At 42.6% G+C, this 21,723-nt stretch overlaps 1 pseudogene; it reads left to right on the top strand.

Moving 5' to 3' along the window:
- The first annotated feature begins 4,183 nt into the window (after window positions 1–4,183).
- On the top strand, window positions 4,184–19,599 carry LOC133930065 (ABC transporter G family member 31-like; annotated as a pseudogene).
- The last annotated feature ends 2,124 nt before the right edge of the window (window positions 19,600–21,723 follow it).

Below are 21,723 nucleotides of genomic sequence, written 5' to 3'. Positions count from 1 at the left end.
CGCAGCCCACTGACCCAGTGCCTCATCCCTACTAGTCTGGCTGCTCATTGCTCTCAGCAGGCTCTGCTGTTGCAAATGTGAGGATAGCCTATTGAGCTCTTGGCAAAAAGGATAGCAAGTAGGAGAAAACGCTTCAATATAGTTTCTTTTCTTTTTCTATTCTTTTTGTTAAGTTTTTTCTCAACAATTATTTATTTTTCTTTATCAAGTATTGATGAAAAATGATATGTCATGAGAATTAAAAAATCATATGATATTTTTTCCTTTCATGTGACTTGTCGATTGGATTAGTTCGTTAAACTCATTAGTTTGGTGCTATCTGAAGATCATGTTAAACCTATACATGTTGATATATCTTGATGGTTCTGTGGGTTAGTGTTTTCGTTTTGTGTTTGAATCCTGACTGATACTAGCATTTTTTCGATTGAATTGGTTCGTTTTTGACCCTCTGATTATGTCCCGACCTTTCCCGTTCCTATCTATCCCATTTCCGTTTTCGTCCGGCTGAGAAATATGAAAGTGAAAACAGTTAGGGAATTTTCCCGACCGTTCTTATCCATTTTCATCTATAGCGACAACAAGATATCACACATCCAACGATCGATATCTTGTGGAACCTACGACATAACAATCAGAAATTAAATATCCTGATCGAAGTGCATCCACGTTTATGTATCACCCAACCAACCGACTCCGCCCCGCAACACACCACCAATTCACACGCCGATGTCGCTCCTCATCCTTGCTCTCTAGTCTCCACACAATGGAGCTCCGCGCCTTTGCTCTTCGCCCCGACCGAGTAATCTCATGCCTCTCGGGACAACTTTCAAAGCAGATCTGGAGCACATGATGGCTTGACGAGGATGATGATGACTAACAGCATCACCTTCGTATGCATGAGTTCATGTCAGGTCATGCTCAGGCTGGCACGGTATGACAGCGGCCCGGTGTGCTAAGGGTTATACTTGAGCCTCACCGGAGTTGTCTCGTACTGGCACGATACAGCACGGCATGCTGGCCATGCCTAGCGAGTGCGGCGCGATGCCGTGCCTCGTGCTGGGCCGGCACCGCATGGCCCAAAGTCCCAACACTGGTCACAGCAACACATGATCAGCTTGCGACATTGAACACCTTCCTATAAACTCTTTTTTTGTCTTCCCTTCTTTTTCAAAAAAAAAGAAGAAGCTTGAGAGGGATGTGCAGAAGCGGCGCATCAATAGCCTTCCAAACGTGGGGAGGTAGGTGTACACGAAAACTCCTCCTGCGTCTACGCACTGAAAGAAAAGAAACGCAGTACCGGTTCTAGAAGAAACCAGCAGGCGGTGGCAAGAAAGGAAAAGAAGAAACCAGCAAGAGGCAATGGTCACGAGTCACCAGAAATAGCTCAAGTGTCAGGATGCAATTGGTGAGAAACATTATTTGCAATCCGTATCTGAAGACAAATTGCAGCTAGGAGTGGTAAAGCAGATGAACAGGTCAATAAATAACGGTATTCATTTAGGGGGAGAAGACTGTTCCTGTCATGTGAGGCCAATGCGTTCAAGCTGAGGAGAGTAAATGGCTGCAGGAGAAAGCAGGTGAAGCATTGCAGTGGGCAATTGTTGTTCTTGCAGTGCTGCGATTCAATGCAGACCACAATTAAGTCCCTGAATTGCAGATAAACAAGTTGGCCTTTCTTGGTTGGGCATCCTCTCATGCCATCCAAGATGTAACATGTGTTGCTCAAATTTCTGGGCAATTTTATGAGCAGTGCAGAGTATTGCAGCGGCATGCAGACGCAGCAGGGACAACCACTCGGCTCTTGAGCAGGATCGTTGGTTAATCTGCAACGGCTGAAAAGTGAAAACAACTCCTGTCACCGTCACAATTTCAGTTTTCAAGATGAGAAAAGAGTGAAGTGGGTTAGAGGAGTAAAAAGCAAATCTAGTACATGAACACGAACCATACATTCACATACCACAAATCTAGTATACAAATGCATCCTCCTACCACCGAGTTCTGAACTGAACTCCTTCGTATTGTTGAGCTATTATGCACCGACAAAAGCCTCAGCTAAGTTAATGAAGAAAGACAGATAATTCCCATATACTTCAACTCTTTGCACGTCTTCACTAATTTCACTATCACATAGCCCCATCCAACTATGAGCATTACGATACTGCCTACACTACTGTTAGATCTGTACAGTGAAGTGCATTCATGCGGCGCACAAGGATGATACGGCTCCCTGTAGCAGTACAGAGACTGTATACTTGCAGTAGTGGTTTGCATGCATGCGCTGTAGTGTTGTACGTGCGCAGGCCGACATGCAGATCGATCGGAAATCCATCTGAGAGACCTTAACGTGGTTTTGCATTGCAGGTACGCCACGACAAACACTCCTACTCCGTGCCTGCAACGCAAAAGCCACCTACTTTTTTTTTTACAGTGGGTTCTGTTTATCTGGTTTTCATTGGACATCTTGGGATGTGTCGGATGGGGTCAAACCTCCGTTGGATTGGCTCTACCCATAAAACGCTGTCATTGCGCTAACTGACAATAACAATGTTCCAAATAGCAAGCCTCCTAATAGAATGCAAAAGTTTCTCGTGCAATTTGAGCTATTTCTAGTGAGGTTCTTGCGAATTGAAATCCCTGTTCCGGACGGCCGGGGCTAAACCCGACGGGGGTAGATTGATTGCAGCATGCTATTGCGGTTGGGGAAGCCATGAATATGCCCAGCAATTCAACGAACAAAACACTTCACTGATTGTTGCGAGCTGTATAGCAGGGCCAATGGCTATAGCGTTTCTGTCCCAAAGCCTCCAGCTCCCCCAAGAGAAGAGGATGCATAATATAGGTGCAAGGCCCAAGCCCTGTGCTGTCTCTCACCCTCTCTTTCTTCGTCTTCCTCCTTTTCCACCATATTCCTTCGTATCCATCGGTACAGTATGATGCAAGCCTAGATGTTACCGTCGTGAATTATTTTAGGGATATTGTTGCCTTAGCTTGATTTAGTCCATAAAGAGTGTGATTAGTTGTATGCATGAGGTCTCGCTCGTATGGACCGTATATGTAGATTTAGGGGAAGTAGATTAAACGAAGTCATATTTGTTGAAAAGAAAAGTGTAATTGATTGACTGTATCTGTCTAAACAAGTTGATTGAATATAAGAGTTGACATTGTGATTAATTGATCATATAAATATAATTTTATACACTAATAAATGAATCCATCTACATAAACAGATATAGAAATCTGCAACTACCGAGACAGACTCGCTCAGGAGCCAAACTAGTTATATGGTTGCATATTATATCGTTATACCATTACATTGTACATATGTCAATGTAACATACACCATATTAATAAATGTAACATCTATACGTATAATATGTTACATGATATGGATACAATATACATATATGCTATACCATATACAATATATTATATATGGTATAACATATATATATATATATATATATATATATATATATATATATATATATATATATATATATGCTTTTAGTCACACTGTAGTTCACTATTGTGCCATCCAGCAGTTATGATTCAAAAAATAGTATAGTTGCGACTCACAAATTTGGTCAGTTACTACAAACATATAGGGGCATTTGCAAATACCTTTCTGGTTTTTTATTTTTTGCAATGATGCCACTTGAATAACAGTTTTAATGGTATTTTTGTAATTTTTTAGTGGCAAGCTTGCAATAACACCAGAAGTAATTGTTTATTTGCAATTGTCTCAAACATATATGGTCATAACTTGATACCTTATCTAATCGTAATTATATACTTTTTTATCATGTGATCGCAATTGGGTTACCTCTACGTACACCTTCAGTTATGATAAAAAAACAGTATAATTACTATCATAACTGATTTTTTTTTATCACGTAATCTCAATTCAACTATCTATGCTATAACTGATAAAAAGCAGAATGAGCTGCTCAGAAGCTTCCAGGCGATGGCCTTGCTGGGCCCCACGGGTGGAGGCGAAGCAGGATGCAGAGCACAAGCACCAGGCATGCAACCTCACCACTGGCAACCGGTAGATTGCTCTTGCATAGGTAGGCGTACGATGATTTGCGTACTTACGGTGCCGTTCGTGCCTGCTTAAAAAACCTTCACTAGAAGAATCAAATGGCATGATAAATAAGAAGAAATATGCATTCAAATTTGAATCGAAGATAACTCGAACCTGTGTCCTGCTTGTAGTGCTGATCTTGCTTTTGTATTCTCAAACTATGTGTCTCGTTCTTCGTTTCCGGTTTCCGGTCGCTGCTCCTGCAGAGTAAACATAGAGTTCCCCAAGATCGAAGTGAGGTATGAGGATCTGACGGTGGATGCCTACGTGCATGTCGGGAGCAGGGCGATGCCGACCATCCCAAACTTCATATGCAATATGACAGAGGTTGGCCCATAATCCGTAACTGCAACTTTTTTTCCTCGCAATTTTCGTTCTTCATCAGTTGTCCAATACCAGTTCTCCTTGTGAAAGCGACGATCAAACAATTTTGCTGCGACAACGGCAGAATTACCGCATCAATTTATTGATCTTGAAAAGCTTATTTTGTCTCTTGAAAAGGCGTTTCTGAGGCATCTAGGGATCTACCGAGGAGGAAGAGTGAAATTGCCGATTTTGGATAACATCAGTGGGATAATTCGCCCGTCAAGGTATGTGTGGAGCTTCCGTTTTCCCCTAGGAACACACAGGAAAATTGTCTTGTATCATTGAACGACTTCTGTTTTATGGTGCATCAAAAAGGCTCTGCTAAATTGGGTATATATATTGGTTCATGCTGCAGAGTGACACTGCTTTTGGGTCCTCCGAGTTCTGGGAAGACCACCTTGCTTCTGGCTCTTGCTGGACGGCTGGGTCCTGGACTAAAGGTTTGTCATACCATATCAATCAGCTTTCTTTCTTTTAATTCTTGCTGCTCAAAGTTGATGGGTTAGAAATTGAGCTCTTTTACGGTAGTCCATACTACCTATAGGTAAAAGATAGTATAAATTTAATTGGACCGTCCATATGATTGAACATTTCTGTAATTGTGATAGTAGTATTAATATTTACCTACCATACTATTGAAGGGCACTGCAATCTTTTTTTATATCTAATTCCTAAATAATCGTTCAACTAAATAATCAACATTCAGACCAGTCTAAATATTAAACCTATGAATTTGCATGATATAAATAACATGATATTTCTTTTTTCCCCAAAATACTCTTATACTACACATACTCCTCTCATATACTTACTCATATTACCTTTAAATAACAGGTATTATTCTAACTAATCTAGACCATCCGATTCAAAAAATAGATGGCTCAAATTTCTCTGAGACCACCGTAAAATTTGTCTAGAAATATTTGTTATCTGCATTAGTTCAATCAATTCTGTCCATCACAAGAGGGAGGTCTTGGCATCTTCTATTGCCTGAAAATTGATTCTGATCAGCATATGGAGTTTTTCAAGCCCCAACTTCTTGTTACTGACAGGAAACACCCAATTTTGTTGTAGATGTCTGGTGACATTTCTTACAACGGCCACCATTTTCAGAACTCGGCCACCATTTTAAATGAATTTGTGCCTCAGCGAACCTCTGCTTATGTCAGTCAGCAAGACTGGCATGCTTCAGAGATGACAGTCAGAGAAACTCTAGAATTTGCTGGGCGCTGTCAGGGTGTTGGAATAAAGTATGGTAGGTCACTGCACTACGATTTTACTAAAAAAAAATGTTGCTTGGTAGTTTGCTATTTGACATAAATCAATTTGCAGATATGCTTGTTGAACTGTTGAGGAGAGAAAAGACGGGGATAAAACCTGATGAGGACCTTGATGTATTCATGAAGGTATATTACATCTAGACAGCTACATACATACATACACTAGTTATATACTTCTTTCGTTTTTCAATACTTGTCACTTTTAACTATTTTATTTGTTTTTAAATACTTGTCACTTCACGTTTTTTAAAGTAGTTTATAATTTTATCCTACAAAATATCTCTTACCTAATTATTTACGATAGGTTCTAGAATATTTAGGCTAGTTTCTAAGGATATTTTTGTCATTTTCCATTTAAAATTGGTACTACTCTTAGTATGTTTTGATATACGTGTTTGATAAAAAATGATAAATATTGAAAAACGGAGGAAATATTTATATGGTGATTGTCTCATACATCTCGTTTGCAACTTTTCAAGCATTGGCTCTTGAGGGTAAGCAGGCAAGCCTCGTGGCAGAGTATATAATGAAGGTATGTGATGTATCTTTTTCAGCTGTTTGTTTATTTTCTTTGGACAGTCTCAAATATTTGTTTCTTTTTTTTTTTCAAATAGTAGTGGCATTCCAGAGTAGTATATGCATATATGATTGTGTTCGTCCTGTTCTTTTTTTCCTTCTGCTGACCACATTAATTTATGTAATTCCTTTATCCTATTATTTTTACAAGATGTTAGGGGACCCACTCTCCTTTTTAATGTTCTTTGCTTTCATTTATGGAGAGTTATTCTTCTTTTTCTTGTTATTTTCAAACAGTTCTAGGCACAATTTCTTTTTTATAACCTGCTGATTACTTTACTATGCCAAGATTTTCTGAATTTCTAATTTTGATCTAGCCAAGATTTTAGTGCTGGACATCTGTGCTGACACCATTGTTGGAGATGAAATGATCAAAGGGATCTCCGGAGGGTAAAAGAACTGCATATTACTAATGCCATTTATGTATGTTTTTTTATAAGCACCATTTGTGTATGTTGCTGCTGTTAGTTGAAGAAAATGGGATGTTGCAACATTTGCATGCTTCTTTCGGTGTGCATGTTGTACTAATATTTGTTGCTCTTGCAGGTGAATTGCTAGTCGGGTCTGCTCGTGTGCTGTTCATGGATGATATATCAACTGGTCTTGACAGTGCAACAACATATCAGATTATCAAGTACCTAAGGCATTCTACACATGCTGTTGACAGCACTACAATCATATCCTTGCTGCAGCCGGCTCCAGAAACTTATGAGCTATTTGATGATGTTATTCTAGGGACCACGTGAATATGCTGTTGAATTTTTTTCTGCTATCGGATTTAGGTGTCCAGAAAGAAAAAATGTGGCTGATTCTTTGCAAGAAGTAGGCACCTCTACACTTCATATTTTTTCTGTTTCTTATGTTGATTGAACTTTTCAGTTGTAGTCACGTTTATTGCATAGCAGGTTTTGTCCAAGAAAGATCAGCAGCAGTGCTGGTGCCACTACGATTATCCATACCAATTTGTTTCTGTATGAAAATTTGCTGAAGCCTTTAAAACATTTATTATCGGTAAGAGATTGCATGTGGAGCTAGCTGTGCCATACAACAGACTTTGCAATCATCCTGCAGCTCTTTCAACGTCAAGTTATGGTGTCAAGAGGCTTAAGCTTCTCAAGTCCAACTTCCAGTGGCAGCGTCTGCTCATGAAAACAAACTCATTCGTCTACGTCTTCAAATTCATTCAGGTATTCTCGATTAGGAGATGCATTTAGTACACTAAATAATTCATGCACAAGGCAACTGTAACACTATTGAAACAGTTGATAAGGCCTATGCATAAGGCCCATGCATAACATAGTGGCTAAAACTTGCTTGGAGTTAAAAGCATTGGCCTTTGCTAAATCATTTCACGATTTTGCTGCTTTAGAAGTTTTCCACATGGTGCAATAATAAACGCAAAGTTGCCACTTGCCACAAGCCCTCGTACTTCATTCTAAATTTGGTGCAGAAACGTTATCCGATCACGCTTAAATATTATCGGGTAGCCCTCACTAGTTTGATAAGTATAGACTTTTACATTTGTTTTTTCAACTATATACTGTGGACTTGATGGTAGCAGCATATTTTACTATTTGTTGTTAATTCCAATCAGTTATAGACATTCTAACATATTCTCTCCTTTTGGCAGCTTCTACTTGTTGCCCTTATCACAATGACGGTGTTTTTCAGATCAACGGTGCACCATGATCCAGTTGATGATGGGATCATTTATCTAGGAGCTCTTTATTTTGCAATAGTGATGATTCTGTTCAACGGCTTTACAGAAGTCTCAATGTTGGTCACAAAGCTTCCTGTTCTTTACAAGCACAGGGACTTGCACTTCTACCAGCATGTGCTTACACACTTACTTCGTGGCTTTTGAGCGTTCCAACCTCACTATTGAGTCAGCAATGTGGGTACTTGTAACATATTATGTGGTTGGCTACTGTCGGTGTATCAAGAACCGGAGGTTCCTGAGTCCCGAGGCCAGACCAGCCATCCGCCACATGGTGCCATCCCGTGAGGTCCCTCCTGCGGGGTGAGGAAAGTTCAAGTCCCGGGAGAAGGTGCTCGGGGCCACAATCCTGGTCCTCGAGCACCCCAGTTCCCCGATGGTCCGCGGAGTATAAGTACCGGGAAGAGAGTGTTCGGGCCGATTGGTCACCCCCGAGCACCCTAGTCCCCCGACGATCAGAAGAGCCAAGTTCCAGGAGAGCGTGCTCGGGACTGCGTGTGGCAGCTCCCGAGCGCTCGGTTCCCCGAGGACCCGCGTAAGAGTGCTCGGGAGAGAGTGCTCGGGGCTGCACGTGGCGGCCCCCGAGCACTCAGTTTCCCGAAGGATCGGGCAAGAGTGCTCGGGGTTGCACGTGGCAGCCCCCGAGCACTCGGTTCCCCGAAAGTACGTGCAGAGTGCTCGGGAGAGAGTGCTCGGGGAGGTGAACAGTGCCCCCCGATCACTCGGTGCCCCGACGACCCAGAAAGGCCCCCGAGGGGCCCGCCGATGAGGTGTCAATCAGTCAGAGGTCCGATGCCGCATTTAATGAGCGTGCGTGGCCTGACATCCCCAACTGCTCCCGCCGCAGTGTCAGTTCCTGCCATGTTTTGGTAGAGAGGCGTGGGGCCATTAATTGCACGGGTCCCGTCCCGTATCATCCGGCGTACCTCGGGATAACATCGCCAGGATCAAGGCGTTCCGTCTGCCACCCTGCTGTGGCAGAAAAACAAGACAGGGCAGGCACGCCGGGTTGCACTGCGGCTGCCCGGTGGGCCCTCTCCGCGGCGCCCGTTGCCAGGGCGTTTATGGTGATAGGTGACCGGGCGTGCGACGCATTTTCCACTCTCCGATCACTTCACCCAGAAGAAATGATGACGCATTTCACAGTCGTGGCATCTTGAAACTTGTGCCCCCTCCTTCCCGTTTGGGGCATGTCACAGCCGGCGAGTGCATAAAAGAGCCGGCAACACAGAAGGGGAGAAAAAAGGGCGAGTAGGACCGAAAAACCCAACAAGCAATCGAAGAATAGAGTAAGAGACCGCAAGCGTCAAACACAGAAGCACTAAGAACCGAACCATAAACCAACCCAAGACACAGTCCTTGCTCAAGAACAAGGAGCCTCAAGCTCTTAGTTAGACAAATATTCTTGTAACCAGTAACATCCTTGAGGGACTTCCTTAAGGACAGTTATTACATCCATACAGGAGTAGGGTATTACGCCCCTGTGCGGTCCGAATCTGTCTAAACTCCGGTGCATTTACTTCTCTTTGCACTAGGTCGATCATCCCCCATCACCGGCCGTTGCATTTACTCTCATTCATTTCTCCGACGAACTTATTCAGGATCATCCCCCCGGCCGAATCTCTAAAAAGAGATCTCTCGGGATCCCTGCGACAGGAGTTAATCATCCGACAGCTATGATCCCCAATTTACAAGGTAATTGACATTAGCTTTGTTAATTTTGCTTTCTACTCAGAGCGTTAGAGATATTTTACATTTGAAGATCGATCTTTTTCCATCAGCAGATTTCTTGTGCAGTTTTCTTGCTTTTCTTTCTGCGCCAAACATCTTTGGCTCTTTTTCGGGTTATGGCATCTTTGGGCCGAAATATGATAGTCGCTAACACCTTTGGATCGTTCGCTTTGTTGGTTGTTATGATCCTTGGAGGATTCATCATAACCAAAGGTTGAACCTTTCTCTGTCAACTAATTGATACTAGCTTCAAGATTTGCTATCTAATGTGGTGCAATTCATTTCTTGATACCCAACAGAAAGCATACCAGTCTGGTGGATTTGGGGTAATTGGGTATCTCCTATGATGTATGCACAAAATGCTATTTCTGTCAACGAATTCCATGGTCATTCTTGGAGCAAGGTAAAACTTGATTTTAATCCCCTTTCTCATGTCAGTGAATGCACGCTTGGTATTAAGCTGTTATTTTATAGTTTGGTTATACGCAAGACAGAGCACGGATACATATGAATATTTCCGAGGCTATTATACCGAAATGACATCAGATATATTAATTTTCTTTGTGTGAACCTATAATAATTTTGTGTTAATACATACTTGCTGTATTTTTTTCTAAACAGTTGTAGCAATTTTTAATTTTCTTCTTGTGAACCTATTATAATTTATGTAAAGAGATTTGAAAGAATAAAATATCCCCAAAGAACTATCCACGGATATAAGCGTATGAAAGTTATCAATCCACGTGTCAGAATCATAATTTATGTATCAGTCTCCTTATACCGTTATTACTTTTATTTTTTTTACTATTACTAGTACCTTTATTATTATTATTATTTTCTTATTATCTTTTTAGTTGGATATGTGGGTTTTTATCTCTAGACTATCCTAACTTGCTTGGGACAAATGTTGTTGTTGTTGGACCTATTATAATCTCTACTAATACATACTTGTTGCATTTTGTTCTAAACAATTTCAGCAATTTGCAAACCAGAATATCACATTAGGCGAAGCGATACTCACTGGATATGGGCTGTTCAAGGAAAAATACTGGTTTTGGGTTGGTGTTGGAGTGTTGTTTGGTTATGCAATTGTTTTGAACTTCTTATTTACATTGTTCTTGACACTTCTCAACCGTAAGTTTATGCTTACCTTTGAAGGCCAAAGCATCAAACTTCTTCGTAATAGTTCTCTCAGTCTCACAATTATTGCTCCTTCACAGCTATCGGTAATCTGCAAGCTGTGGTGTCCAAAGATGAAATTCGGCACAGGGATTCTAGGAGGAAGAATGACAGGGTAGCCCTAGAGCTAAGATCTTACCTGCATTCACATTCACTAAATGGTAATCATAGAAGAATGAAATATTTTTCCTAATACTCACATCACAAGAACAACTTTCCTCATCGTAAAAATGTTGCTCCTAATCACGCATATTGACTGCGTTCCACTTCCAGGGCTTAATCTCAAGGAACAGAAGGGGATGGTGTTACCTTTTCAGCCCCTTAATACGTGCTTTAGGAATATGAACTACTACGTTGATGTACCAGTGGTATATCAAAGGTGTACCATTTGTGTGCCTGAGGTTTCTCAGAAAAAAAAAGATATGTATTTATTCATTCATAATTCAGTTTTGCTAGCAGGAATTGAAAAGGCAAGATATGAATACTATCTATCGGGGAAATAGATTGGCCCCCGCATCGCTCGCTCTGGCGAGCGAGCTTGCTCTAGTAACCGCCACCGGTGGGACACCGGTGGAAGCAGCCAGCGGCAGCTCCGAAGCTGGGCCGCCACGGCCTTGCTCCTCTCCTTCCTCAAGCTCCCTCTCCTCCTCTCCCCTCTCCCCCCTCTAGCTTTTTGTCTTCGGCCGCGTTGACTCCTGGTCGTCCTCTCCTCCGTTTAGGTGGATCCAGGCGTCCCAGGGCCCGATTCGTCCTCAGCGGAGGTGGATATGCCTTCGGGGGTCTGGATCCAGGCTCCACCTCTCCTCTTTGGCTAGGGGCTCCAAGCTCCACCGTCGCCAACCTCTGCGTGCTTTTCACTGCCGCAGCGTGGTTCCGGGGTGGCCGACTGCTCTCCTGTGGCCACGGGGCCGCTGCTCTCCAGGTGAGCCGCTCCAGTGCGCCTACGGTCGCCATCTACTGCCATTGACTTTTGGTTCAACCCATGTGTCACTGCTGGCTGGGCTTCGCCCCGACTGTCCCTTGCTGTTGGTGGTGTCTTTGTGCTCCTGTGCTGTCCTTGTGCCTAGCGCTGCACGCTATAATGATCGTCTCTTGCCGGGACCTCGTGCTCTGGTGCTTCTGGTATGTACTTTGGTCGACCTGCTGAACCTATGTGTTCGTTGGGTTGTGCCGTGGTTTGGAGACTTATGGGTGAAAGCCGGTCTGGCTTTATGCCATTGCCACCGACGATGGCGATGTCGGGCATCATTACCTACATGGAGGCGTCGTCTCGTAGTTTTCCCACTAGGATCTCTCCGGATGAAAACCCTGTAAAGAATCCGGACGAGTAACGGCAGTTTCTTTACCGCTTCCTTCCTGAAGGCGTCGTTTCAAAGAATCCCTCTATGTCTTGATATTACAGCTGGCGGCGCTATTTGTAAGACGCACCTCCCTCTGTTGCTACTCAACCCGTTCGTTCTCCTATTCGGCTAGTGTCCTCTTCACCTTGCGACGCATCTAGTCAGTGGTTGTGCTCCGTCATCCTAGGACCCTGTCTTGCTTGTGGTTATGCGTGGAAGCCGTTGACCGTTTGGGTTGTCAGGCGTGTGAGCGGGGCTCCGCCTGTTAGGTTGTTCTGGTGTTCTGGTCGAGGTCCTAGTTGGGCGCAGTTCTTGCCGGGTTGCTTTGCTTGGTGTGGGTGTCGTTGGTTGACCTGGTGTGTCGGATGGTGTCTCTGTGTCGGGCTATTTGCTATGTGTTAGCCAGATTGTTTGTTGCCGAGCCTAAGTCGACTAGTTGTTTATAGAGTTTGGGGTTCTTTCTTTATCTATCTGTTTTGCACGTGAGCTAGGCTACTTGGGTTGTAATGCACAGCTTGTAAGATTTTCGGACATAGTTTTTCTTATAAACTGGATCACTCTTCTTTTTAATGTAATGACACATAGCTATCCTGCGTGTTCGAGAAAAAAAAAGGTATTGTAGAAGACTACCTACAGTTGCTTGTTTATGTCACTGGAGCATTTAGGCCAGGGATACTAACAGCACTTGTTGGAGTCAGTGGAGCTGGCAAAACCACCCTCATGGATGTTTTAGCTGGCCGGAAGACTGGAGGGTTCATAGAAGGAAGCATTACTATATCTAGGTATCCTAAGAACAAGAGACCTTCACTAGGATCTCCGGATATTGTGAACAGAATGATGTTCATTCACCTTGCTTGACTGTGATAGACTCTTTTTTATACTCGGATGCCTCTGGTTACCTTCTCATGTTGATGCTCACACTCAGAGGGTAAGCCTTTGACCAAATGTTTTTTTTTTGGCTACACAACGCATGTTTTGCCCTTATCCTTAGTGTTCCCTTCTATAGGCCTTTGTTGAAGAGGTGATGGAACTTGTTGAGCTGAATAACTTAAGTGGTGCTCTTGTTGGCCTACCTGGGGTAAATGGTTTGTCTATAGAACAACGTAAAAGGTTGACAATAGCTTTGGAGCTTGTGGCAAATCCTTCTATTGTTTTCATGGACGAACCTACATCAGGATTGGATGCTAGATCTGCAGCCATTGTAATGAGAACAGTGTGAAATATTGTTAATACAGGATGGACAATTGTTTGCACCATCCATCAGCCAAGTATTGACATATTCGAGTCATTTGATGAGGTACAAACAAGAATTGACAAGTCATTATTTCAATCTATCCATTTCATAAACATGAGAATTGATAAGTATTGGTTTATTCTCTGATGGTACCATCGGTCAATTAGTTTCCAGTTTCTATATACGGAGTTCCAATTTGTCTACGAAGAAAAACAATATGATGTTACATCCATTTTAACAATCAATGTGATAGGAGATTTTAGTCCCAGCCCTATTGATGTCATGTACCAAGCCTACTATTTTTTCTAATATTACTATGCATAAAGATTGCAAGTTGTCCTCTCCTAACTTATATGCATATGCTTCTCAGCTTTTGTTCATGAAGCGCGGAGAGCAGCTTATATATGCTGGTCCCTTAGGCTCCAAATCACGCAATCTGGTTGAATTTTTTGAGGTATGTTCTGCAGTATTTTTTTTTTCACTGAAGCAAACTTACACAAAATCACTGTCCTTACATCCTCATGTTTACAAACAGGCAATTCCAGGAGTGCCTAAAATCAGGGATGGCTATAATCCCGCTGCATGGATGTTGGAAGTCACAAGAACTCAAATGGAGCACATTCTTGGAGTGGATTTTGCTGAATACTATCGAAACTCAAAATTATTTCAGTAAGTACAGATTCCCTTATCCTAGTAGCTTGGAAAATCTGGAAGCATCGGAACAACTGCATTTTCAATGGAGTTTCCCCTGATTTCGAGTTGGTGGTTCAGGCCGTGGCTATGCAAGGTTCACTTTGGTGTGCGGCTGGTGCCTTGGACCTTCAGGCTCTTTTAGCTGGGTCTTAGGATTTTGTTGTCTTTTCCTTCTTTCTTCTTTTGTGGCCTGTCTGTTTCTTGGTTTGTTGTTTTTCCTTTTCGTTGTATGTTTTGAGTTTTTTAGTTTTGTGTGTACGGTGTTTCATCTTCTTTAATAAAATGACATGCAACTCTCTTGCGCGTTTAAGGGAAAAAAAGTACAGATTCCCTTTTAATCTCTATTATTTTTAATGTCACTCACTCTTGTCTGTTTATGCTATTGTATTTCAGGCAGACCAAAGAAATGGTTGAGCCCCTGAGCAAACCGACCAGCGAATGGAAGCATGTTGTGCTCAACCGTTTTGTGCTTAGTATGTTGCTTGCTTATGGAAGCAAAACCTATCGTACTGGAGGAATCCTCAATACACCGTTGTTCGATTCTTCTACACTGTTATTATTTCCTTGATATTCGGGACTATTTGCTGGCAATTTGGCTCCAAAAGGTATGTCTACTAATTGTTCTGCCATCAATTTTTCTGGATACAAACATAGGTCCGGTTCTAGACCTCTGATGAACTGAACTGAGCACAATATTGTTGCTGTTTTCCAGGGAGACCCAACATGATATATTCAATGCCATGGGTGCCATGTACGCAGCAGTGCTCTTCATTGGAATTACTAACGCCACTTCTGTTCAACCTGTGATTTCTATCGAGAGATTTTTATCATATATAGAGAGAGAGAGAGCTGCTGGGATGTATTCAGCATTGCCTTTTGCATTTTCTCCGGTAGTTCCTATCAAGAACTATTTTCCTTAGCACATTGTGTTCATATAATTGTACTGACAATTGCTCTTTGGCAGGTTACTGTGGAGTTCCCTAACATTCTTTTTTTTAGACGAAGGAATAACATTATTCCGGCCTCTGCATAGCAAAATGCACACAGCCGCTCATTATTACAAAGTTTGATATAACACCTGGTAAACAAGATAAGTTATGGAAAAATAAAAGCATTCTGAACATTGGTCGGTCCAGTTCCTGCTGGTAGTCTATTACTAAACCACCAACCAAAACGAGTAAAAATCTCCATCACGGTTGTTTCCAATCTTCGACATGCATCCTTTATAAGAGGTTGATCGTCCGTCTTATGCAGCAAAGACCAGTGCCGAATCCAATACGTGCCCCGAAAAAGAACCTGCATGAAAGAATGAACTTTTGCCCTGTCAAAAACAACATCATTACGACTTAACCAAACAGCCCAGCAAAGTGCACTAGCCCCAACCAAAATGAGGTTTTTAAGATTTTGACTTATCCCATTAAGCCAGCTTCCAAACAAATTGGAGACACTTGTTGGTGGGCTTAAGCCAAACGTAACTTCAATCACACGCCAAATAAATTTAGCAGACCGACATTCAAAGAATAGATGTTGTATTGTTTTCTCATGGTGACAGTAACAACAAGTGATACTACCTTCCCAACACCGTTTTGCTAAATTATCTTTGGTTAGAGTCTTTCCATTAAAAAGAAATCATAAGAACACTTTAATCTTGAGCGGAAGTTTAAGCTTCCAAAGATGAAGGTTTTTTGGAATGACAAACTGACTAATCAAGGATCTATACATCGATCGGACCGTGAATCTTCTATGTTGATGTAGAGACCAATGAAATGTGTCATGACTATCATTAAGCTGTACAGATGCCAACTTAAGAATTAAATCATTCCAAGCAGCCAAGTTATTTTGAATCAGTGTTCTTCTAAAAGCAATATTTAGGGGTCGTGTCCAAAACACATCTGCAACCGTGTCATGCTTCCTATATGCAATTTGAAATAAGGAAGGGTATTGTTGCTTCAGAGGTGTTTGTCCAAGCCACACATCCTCCCAAAAACTTATCTGAGAACCATTGTTCAACTTAAAAGAGCCTAGCCTGAGGAACTCATGTTTGACTGCCATAAGGCCAGTCCAAAACTGAGAATCACCAGGCCTGTGGTCCACTTGAGCAATTGTCTTGGTTCTCAGATACTTTTTACGCAATAGGTCTTGCCACACCCCTTCTTCATTTATCAGTTTAAAGAGCCATTTACTGAGCAAATATTTATTTTGCAGCTCTAAGTTGAGGATACCCAATCCTCCTTGATCCTTAGACGTGCAAAGAATACTCCATTTCGCAAGTCTATACTTTTTCTTGTGCCCATCACATTGCCAAAAGAAACGAGAACGAAAGTAATCAAGTTTCTTTAGAATCTCTTTAGACACTTGAAAGAAAGAAAGTATAAACATAGGCAAGCTCCTTAAAACAGAATATATAAGAACAAGATGACCCCCATAAGATAGAAGCTTTCCTTCCCAACAATTTAATTTTCTCTGAAACCTCTCTTCAATTTCTTTCCAATCCTTATTCAAAAGTTTTTTATAGCTCATCGGAATGCCTAAATATTTGAAAGGGTAGGATCCTGATCTGCAACCAAAAATTTGTGAATATTCGGCCTCACAATCCTTGGCTCTACCAAAACAAAAAAGTTCACTTTTATGGAAATTTATTTTTAAGCCTGAAAGCTGCTCAAAAGCGCATAACAATAGCTTCATATTTTTGACCTGATCTAAATTGTGATCCATAAAAAGAACTGTATCGTCAGCATATTGAAGAATAGAGAGACCGTTTTCAACAAGGTTGGGGATGACCCCAGCAATTTGCCCTTCCTCTTTAGCTTGCTCAATGAGAATGGCCAACATGTCCACAATCACATTGAACAAGATTGGAGATAGGGGGTCACCCTGCCGCAGACCCTTTTCCGTCTGAAAGTAATTTCCTATGTCATTATTAACTTTTATACCCACACTTCCTCCGGAAACCACCTGCTTTATCCATGTACACCATCTAGGAGAGAAACCTTTCATTCGTAGGGACTGTTGCAAAAAAGTCCACTTTACCTTGTCATAGGCTTTCTCAAAATCCAATTTAAGAATAACACCATCCATTTTTTTCTATTCATCTCATGGATAGTTTCATGAAGGATAATTACACCTTCCATGATATACCTCTCGGGTAAAAATGCGGTTTGAGTTGGTCTAATCACCTTTTGAGCTACTATAGAGATTCTATTTGTCAAAACTTTAGTGAAAATCTTGAAGCTGACATTTAATAAGCAAATCGGTCTATACTGTTGAATCTGCATTGCTTTACTATGTTTCGGTAATAAAGTTATTACATCGAAATTTAGGCTAAAAAGAGGCAATGTACCAGAATGAAATTATTTAAATAAAAACAAGAGGTCATCCTTGATTACTTCCCAGAAATTTTGATAAAATTCTGCTGGGAATCCGTCAGGGCCTGGTGCTTTATTATGTTCTATTTGGAAAATTACATCTTTAACTTCTTTTTCGGTAAACAACGCCGTTAACAACTCATTCTCAACGTCTGACACTTGTGATATATCTTCACGACGTAATTCATTCATGGAAAATTCATTCTCATCAGGTGGACCAAACAAGCCTTTGTAATATTGAGTAATATATTTTTTTAAGTTTTCCGTTCCTTCTATTACACCTTCCTCTTGTTCTAATTTGTAAATTCTGGTTTTTCTATGACGGCCATTCGCCACCAACTGAAAGTATTTGGTGTTATCATCTTCTTGGAGCAACTCAGTTGCTTTGGAGCGTTGTAGCCATTTGATCTCCTCCTCCCTCAACAACTGGGCTAATCTTGCTTTTAGATGATTTTTAACATCCAACTCCAGAGGTGACAAAGCTGTAACTTCTGCTTTCTTATCCAAAGAATTTAGTTTTTCAAGCAGCTCTTTCTTTTCTTTTCTAAAAAGTCCCAAATGATTCTTAGCCCATCCTCTCAGGTATTGTCTTAATCTTCTAATCTTATTTTACCACCTATCCAAAACAGTAACACCCTTATTCTCGCTTTTCCACACATCCCCTACCAACTCAAGGAATCCATCTATGTGTAACCAGCTCAGATCGAATTTGAACAAAGGCTGATTGCCAGCAAAAGTGGACTCCCCTGTGTCAGTTTGGGTTCATTTGAGTGGACAGCAGCCAAGTTCTTGTGGTACTGTTCTTCATGTACTTTACTTTGCTCTACTTCACCTTCTACGGCATGATGACAACGGCGATCACTCCAAACCATACCATTGCGCCTATTATTGCTGCTCCATTCTACACGCTATGGAATCTCATCTGCGGATCATGATCCCAAGAAAGGTATGGGAGAAACTAGCACCCCATAATTTTTGCACCTAACGCCCTCTTGCTGATCCTACCATAACCTACCAATAATTGTGAATTTTGCATGTGACATCTCTTTCAAAAAAGTTGCACCTTACAGCCTGATATGATGAAAATTCGTAGATATTGGAGGACAGCCTTTTTCTTCTTTGCAATTCAGAGTTATCAGTTGTGAGTTATCGCCATATCCAGGAAGAAAACAAGTTTGACAGTAGTTACTTGAAATGATGGAATGCTATCCGGTGTTACTGTGATAGCCGTTATGAACATCAGAATTAGACGAATCAGAATAAGAAACTATTCCTCCTAAAAGAAACCAACTGCTAAATGGATCTTTCCCATTTTCTTTTGTTGCTTTTATACAAACTGACTGTCCTAAGCGGACCCATTTTTTTGTCGAGTTGGGCTCTACCTATAGAATGCATCAGGCCCTATGGGCTCAATAGCTCAGTAAGGTTATTTTGCACAGCAACGTAACCACTGGACACTGGATTTGTCAGGAACATGTTTTTAATTCTAAAAAGAATGTAGATTAATCAATCGAAGTTTAAGCTGTTTGCCAATTTTGTGAGGCCATACTAAATCCTCCCTCCCCCCCCCCCCCCCTAATTCCCTATTGGAGCTGAACTTTTTCCGTAAAATTTCTACTTCCAAGCAAAGCTTTGAGTGGTAACTCATGTTTCCTTCAGTAATTACATACTTTCTCGTAAACATTGCACGTTATGCCAACGTTATTTGCACATCAGCTAGCTGTGGCAGAAGTGATCGGTTTACCATCTGTTTTTTTCCCTACTCAACGCACGCAGCGCATCCCTGTGTGGTGGAGGTGGTACTACTGGGCCAACCCGGTCTCTTGTACGCTCTACGGTCTCCTGACCTCCCAGTTCGGCGACCTGGACCACCCCCTGCTGCTCGCCGATGGCGTCACCTCCACCGCCGTGGTGGCGTTCCTCAAGCAGCACTTTGGGTTCCGGCACGAGTTTCTCGTCGTCGCAACCATGGTGGCCGGCTTCTGCGCCCTCTTCGCTGTGGTCTTCGCCCTAGCCATCAAGTTTCGTAAATGAGCTCGTAGCCCAGCGGTAAGGCTTGGTGGAGCCTTGTCTACTACCGGGAGTTTGAATCTCAGCGTTTGCATATGAAAATGCTGTCCTTTCGTGACACGTCTCTACGTCTGATGGGTATCGCTCACACTCGAGACGCTCACGGCCCTTTGAAGCTAGGGTGTGAACCTCGTTCGTTCGTGATAAAAAAACCTCAACTTACCGGCGGAGATGATGGGCACGATGCGACCGCCGATACAAACCAACCCAGTACGCGCTGCACAGCGTACCACCGCATCGTATCGTCGACACGTTAATGTGTTCAGAACATTTCGCCGGTAAATAATTTTTCGATCGGTCACGGGAGAGAGGGTGAAAAGTAGAAACTGCATGTATAGGTAGCTACGTTCTCCTGCTGCCGCAGCTGCAGGGTGCATGTACCTCAGGCTGTCCATCGTTATACGGTGTCGCTTCATTATCCGTTGCACCTTTTTGTAGCGCCCACGAGCGGCCGCCGCGGCGCCTATGGGCGCTCGACACCTGCGCTGCTCTTTTTGACCGCTTTCGCATGCAGGCTGCCGTCCTCTCCCTGATAATCTTTTGGATGCGTAGCCAGCAGCTGCGTTTTGATGGTGTGCTATCAGTCGAGGTGAGAGGATCCATGGATAGATGCGAGTGATCCCCTTAAGAAAAAGGACGAGCATCTCTCTTCAGGTACGTGAAACAGATCAAGGCAAAGCTTTAGGCGTGCACGTGTTGTACCTGACCTGCATGCATTCGCAGCTCGGGAATATAAATGTCAAACTCTTAAAATTTTGGTTAGACTTTTTAAATATTTAGTTTAGAAATTCAGTGGATGTTATAAATATATATATTCTAATGAAAATAGTGATAAAACTATATATATACACATTGAAAATCGTGTCTTTAAAAAATGACTGGATCGGAAGTAAAATGGGCAGGGTCCATGCATGGGACCCTTTGTCTGCATCTGCATGTTAATGTGTTACCTACGGCATGTCAGTCTGCAGAGCCAGCAAACAATTGGCTGCCAAGACAAAACATTTGTCCCTTCGCTTGCCCTTGGCTGCGTTTCTACTAGACTGGATGCTCTCATCAATCGGCTGCCCGTCTCGACGGCGTATTTGGCTTGCTTGCCTCATCGTGGCTCATGGCAGCTGCTGCTGGTCAGGTAGGCCGGCATAGCTAGGGTGGCCGGCCGTCTGCTCAATGCTCTGCCATGCATCCTAGATACTCCAGCTCGTTGGATTTCCTGGGTTGTGTACGATCACCGATCGTTGGATCTACCCACATCTCCAGATCGTTCGGCTATTATTGTGACGTGATCGTCACCACACCGATCTAGTCAATCAATGGTCAAGCATGGACAGCTCGAAAGATGAGTGGATCCATGCGTCAATCGAGGTCCAGCGCAGCTAACTTCGTCATCCAGGTCGTGTGTTTTTCTCACGCCGGAGCACGAGTACTTGCGCAGAGTCTCTGCCCAGGCGGATCCATTCCATACCTGCCTGCTGGATCTGATCGATGATCATGTGAGCAGGTGAGCAGCATAGGCCGGATCGTGCAACCTGATCACCAGACCCATTCATCCCAGTGCAGAAGACAAGAGCAAGTGTGAGAGCAGAGGCAGGCCAGCCGTGTAGCTGTCACTGCTTCTAGCTAGCTGCAAGAGAACATGCTTAATAGATCAATAATTGGGTTAATCATGAGCTCATTTTGTTAGGACTAGATTTTGACGGCATGCAGGCAGCTGCCGCATGCAGATGGTGACAATAGCTGGGGTTCGCTATGCTCATCGATCTCACCACCCACAGGAAGAGGGGGATCCGGAGATGGAGTAGAAACAACCATAGAAAAAAACAGGCCGGCGTAACCTACCAACCAATCACTCCTCCGTAGCGATGAGTACGTAGGAGTACTAGGTGGCGACACATGCTCCAACAGAAACGACCAAAGAAAGTCGACGACGCTACTAAGGTCAAGAGTCCTATCATCACTCTCAAATCCTCACTCATAAACTAGTGCGTACTACTAGTAAACACCAATTAGGAGTAGTTAGGTGTTAGCTTGTTTTGCTTTATATACACGTAGGATGTACTGTTCTGGCATCAAGCTGTGTTCTTTCTG

The sequence above is a fragment of the Phragmites australis genome, chromosome 1, assembly GCF_958298935.1.
Source record: "Phragmites australis chromosome 1, lpPhrAust1.1, whole genome shotgun sequence".
NCBI lineage: Eukaryota > Viridiplantae > Streptophyta > Magnoliopsida > Poales > Poaceae > Phragmites > Phragmites australis.
This window is presented reverse-complemented; position numbering and strand designations above follow the sequence as displayed.